The sequence below is a fragment of the Amblyomma maculatum genome, chromosome 1, assembly GCF_055883805.1.
Source record: "Amblyomma maculatum isolate TAMU_Amacu chromosome 1, ASM5588380v1, whole genome shotgun sequence".
Taxonomy (NCBI): domain Eukaryota; kingdom Metazoa; phylum Arthropoda; class Arachnida; order Ixodida; family Ixodidae; genus Amblyomma; species Amblyomma maculatum.
Genome location: NC_139344.1, coordinates 160,188,864 through 160,194,042, shown reverse-complemented (window position 1 = coordinate 160,194,042; position 5,179 = coordinate 160,188,864). Strand labels below are relative to the sequence as shown.

At 48.1% G+C, this 5,179-nt stretch overlaps 1 pseudogene; it reads right to left on the bottom strand.

The window, feature by feature from the left end:
- Positions 1-4,298: 4,298 nt before the first annotated feature.
- On the bottom strand, positions 4,299-4,918 carry LOC146204751 (forkhead box protein O-like; annotated as a pseudogene).
- Positions 4,919-5,179: the final 261 nt, after the last annotated feature.

The window sequence follows — 5,179 nt, the reverse complement described above, 5'->3', positions numbered from 1 at the left end:
TATAACAAAGGTGCTAAGACTGACCCTTGCGGCACTCCTCTGTTTGATGTGTAATTGCCGATTTGTCGTCCATTTATCCGGGCAGGAAAGTCCTGCCCTTAAGCAGGTTATGCACCGCTTTTATGACCTGTAGTGGACTCATACTTTCCATGTTGCTAGCTATCTTGGCATGTAACACGTTATCGTATGCCCTTCCCGCGTCGGTATCCACAACGGTGCGTACAAGGTGGCTATGAGGCGACACATGTATGATCTCTTCGGCTGGTATAGCCAACTCAGATTCTGTGCCAAGGCTTGTACGGAATCCAATTTTCCGGGCGTGGTATTTTTTGTGACTTTCCAACAACCATGACAGACGGGTGGCTATCATTTTTTCATAAATCTTGCAAATTGTTGACGTTAGCGATATTGGCCGCAAAGATTGTAGGCTTGTAGGAGGTTTTCCAAGCTTTGGTATTGGGACCACCACCGAGTGTTTCTAGCAGAATGGGATTTCTCCTCCTTACTACACCTCATTTATCGCATACAGCAGGCTGTCAATTGCGTCTCCTTCTAAATTCTTAAATATCTCATAAGGAACCTTATCATGCCCAGGTGTAGTTTTGCCATTTGCTTCTTCGATAGCAGCCAATAACTGCAATTTGGTAAATGATGATGTTATCCCCGTTTTATCAACCACTGTTCTTCGTCAGTGGATGAGTGGGATACTGAGCATGATACGGGAAGAAAATAACTGCAGCCTGATCTGCAAATTCCTCTGTTGTGAGTTGTAATGCTAGTCTAATACTTTCTGCATGATCTTTGATCTGCAGTTTCTTTTCCGTGCTACGAAAAGTCCTCCAGAGTGGCCTGTTGGTCGGCCTTGAGCCCAAACGACCACACCAATCGTCCCACCTCATATGAGCCAGCTGCTTTTCGTAATGGCGTGCCTATGTCATAACTCGGTTCGCCTCAATTTTCCTTTGCACATCTTCAGGATGTCGAGCAGCCTGTATTTGGATCTGTTTTCGGCGTGCCCAGAATTGTAGAAGGTGTAGGTCAGGAGCTGGCTGATCTTGATTCATTGTCGTTCTAACTGTGTGATCCTTAAGTACCGTTTGAAGAGTAGCCACAAGTCAATTCGGGCTAACCGCATGAGTTCTAGTATCCTGCCGCACACCATCCCAATGTGTAACAGAAACTTTCCTTCGAATTTTCTTCATGTGTCCCAAATTAAAACATATGCTAATGGGGGCATGGTCATTACCCCACGCATCTAATTCTGCCTGCCAATGGGGCGCACCAGGACCTTTTCCCCACGTCATGACTGGTGGGTGTGTTCGTGTTGTAGGAAGTGTTGCGACTCCTGGATGATTTAGTAGTGTGAACTCCATTTCTGTAAAGGCAGTGTGCACTTGATCTCCCCTTTTGGAATCATAATCATATCCCCAAGCTGTGTGGGGAGCATTAAATCTCCACCTATTAGAAACGGAGTTCCGGGGTATAAACGTCGATTACGTGTAACCCACGCAATATTAATAATTGTGATTATGGGACGAGCATACATGGACACTAGTACCAAGGGTGCTTTGCTTGGTCTTGATTTTACTTAAAAGGTTTATATGCATTTTTTATTTTCTTTTAATTAATTGCATATTGTCCTTACCACCTCAACATTTTTTCCAAAATCTTTACCAGCGCAAATTCCTCATTCATGATATATATTATACAGTCTAAGTCAGGATCGCGTATAAAATTTCTGTACCTACACTGAACCCTGGCCAATCCTCACTATGGGTATGTCATATGTACAAAGGCCAGAAGGAAAAAGAAGGAAGGTTAATTCCCCCTCGTGCGCATGTGCCATGGGCTCAGGAAGAAGGCTTCCTTGTGCCCAGTCATCGCTGCCTGCCTACTTCACGCCATTCAAAACTTCTTAATAGAAACAAAACGTCTACCTTGCTAATATGCTTTGAAGTTTTAATCTACATATAAATCTTACTATTCTCCTACTGCGTGCGTTAGTTGGTTGGTTTGGTTTGTGGGGTTTAACGTCCCAAAGCGACTCCGGCTATGAGAGACGCCGTAGTGGAGGACTCCGGAAATTTCGACCACCTGGGGTTCTTTAACGTGCACTGACATCGCACAGCACACGGGCGCCTTGCTTTTCGCCTCCATCGAAAAGCGGCCGCCGAAGCCGGGATTCGATCCCGCGTCCTTGGGGCGTTAGTATTTACTCTTTTATATTTTGGTTTATCATATTTACATTTCCTTTTCTATTCCCAAGCATTTATTTTTTTTTATTTTTGCGATGTAGTTATACATCTCAAAATCTAATATCTCTGCACCCCAATTCTTGGCCGATCCCCCTGTGTGGGTATGTGCCATCACATAAGAGGATAACAACAACAACAACAATAACAACTTCACAGCACTGCGTAGCCAGCAGGGCAAGTTGCTATGTGCGCTGTTGAGTCTTGGCAAATTTTCACCCGCGGTAATCCGTTGCCTTTATTTGCAGGAGGCCAAATCACAGCAGTGTTCTGACCAATCTGTATCCGCGAATCGGTGAGTTTACGATGGACGCTCGCTAATTGTATTTGGCTTGGCTTCTGACAAAAGGGCATGGCTGTAGATACGAAATACCTGAAGTTATCTGTGGAAGATAGTAGCCAACACACACTATGAAAGTCTCGTTTGAACGGATAGAAGATGCAACAAGGTTTTGTTCAGTCACAGATCCTATAGGTCCGGAGTTCAAGTTTATGCCCCTCATCAAGAACTTCGTCACTGACAGCAATGCTGTACCCCAGGAGAAAGGTCTGGCAGCTGTCCTATCATTCGTCGAAAATGCTCACCAGGCCAGACGTGTCTGCGGTGATGTTCTTGCGGGGCATGTCCAGTGCCACAACCCAACCACCTGGCCGCAATGTAGCCCAATGAAGATCAGGGAGCCATCGGTGGCAGCGACAGAGGGCGTCCGCTGAAAAGAAATCCAAGGAGCAAAATGCCTGTGAAGCCTGGAAGCAGCAGCAAGTCATCTCGAACGGAGGAGGAAGTAGATACGACTCTCCTGCTGTCTGCCAATAACCTGGAGGAGCAGCAAATAGCGTACGAGAAAGCTCTCAAGCTGCTCAAGTGGAACGTCAGTTCTCCACGCGACGAATTCTACCAGCAGCTGAAGGGGCAGATCGTCGCTGCCAACTGGACCCCCTCACTTGTGGCCAACTGCTTTAGTGCTGACTTCAAGATGCACATCAATGCTATTGACACGCTTCTCAAGTTTCTCAGCAGCGCAGGAGGTGTGAAAGCTACCAGTACCAAAGGGCATCCGCTAAAGAGTAATCCAAGGAGCAAGATGCCTGTGAAGCCTGGAAGCAGCAGCAAGTTATCTCGAAAGGAAGAAGGAAGTATATACAACTCCCCTGCTGTCTGGCAATAACCTGGAGGGACAGCGAATAGCGAACGATTTGAGCACGAGGTCATTGACCTCGTGCTCAATTCGTGCCTCATCACCTCGTGCCACGAAGACTGATGTTAAAGCCGGCGGCATCAGTGCTTGTTCCAAAGACAAGCTGCCGTCTCCGACAGCATATGCCGCAAATTGACGAGTTGAGTAACTAATAAAGGGAGCATAATTGGCTGCATCTTCCGGGTGTCTTATATTTATTTTTAGCTTAACGCGATAGCGTCAAAGGTGTCGTTCACCGAAAATCCAGCGTCGGTGCCGGCGTTGTGAGCGAAAACTCACGAGTATGGTATTGGCAGGAGGCTGCTTGAAGCTGGCATGGCCACGCACTGACTAGAAGTACTGTTGCCTGACATGACGTTTGGCAGGAGCTGCCAACTTGGGTCTTTCATTGGAGAGGGTGATATCAGATAGTTTGTGGGGTTTTACGTCCCAAAGCGACTCGGGCTATGACAGACGCAAGTGATATCAGTATCAGCCTGCCAGTACCCTTGCATTCACGTACCCCTAGGCCACGCAAGCTTGGTTATACGCTTATATGTTTATACGCATGGACGTACCGGTGCAGACAAAACTAAACAGAGCACGGTATTCCTTCTAAATTTTTAAGGCGTTCTATAATTGAAACTGGCAGTCGTGGTATCTGCGAACAAGTACTTGGCGTACACCAGTCCGCTGTCATTTGGACAAATAATGTTTTCTTATCTAAAAAAAACGACAAGCATGATTATAATTTGGATGGAAACGCGTGCTCAGTTTACTGTCCGCACCTATACTTGCTGCTGACGAGACATTGCGGCGACATACAACAAATGGGGGAGCTAAGTACACAGGGCACTTGTCACGGGGACTAGAGTGTCAGTGGGTAAAGGTCGAGGTCCAAAACGTGAGAAAGGTGACCATTGAACATTAGCAAATTACCCATCCCCTGCGAAGTGGAGGGCCCCAGTGGTGGCGGTGGCGCAGTGACATGCTGGTCGCCCAGGGTCATGGACTGGGTAAGCGTGTCGGCCAGCGAGCAGGCGCCGTACCGGTCCACCGTCGGCATCATGGGCGGCTAGCCAAATGGCGAGACGGACAGCTGTTGCAACTGGTTACAGTGCTGCAGCTCGATCCACTCAGCGGAGGCGACCCAAGGGACGGGTCCATGCAACATCCCTTCCGACGAAGACGGACACGGGGACGGGCGCAGGGCTTCCAGCTTTTTCTTGAGCCGGGCCCGCTTCTTCTCATAGCAAGATGCAGCATCCACCACCACTCTTGCCGGCGCTTACATTCTAGACTCGCATAGTTCGGCTTTGCAGCGACAGGTTGTGCCGGATCGAGTTCTTCCAACGGATAAAGCTGTTGCTGTCGCCCTTGTTCTTGAAATAGAGCACGTTCTGCACAGCGTGAGGAGTTTCTCGGTGCACTTTTGATGCCATGCGTAATGAGGTCCGCGTAGTACATGTTATCCCAGGCGTAGCGACGCCATAAATTTTTTCAGGTTCTCATGTGTACCCGCCTTCTCATCGCCATAATTGCTGGGTCGCGGGATCGACCAAGCGGCGCCATTAGCCATCCGGTCCATAGCGTCTGTAGGTGATCACGTCTGCCGTAATACGAGATGGTCCGCGCAGTAAGCTATGAAGCACGCTGGCTACCCGAAGGCAGCCGACCAAACGCGCACTATTCTTTTTTGTAAGCATTTCACTACAGAAAAGCTGAGCACTAGGCAGGGGGAAGTCTTAT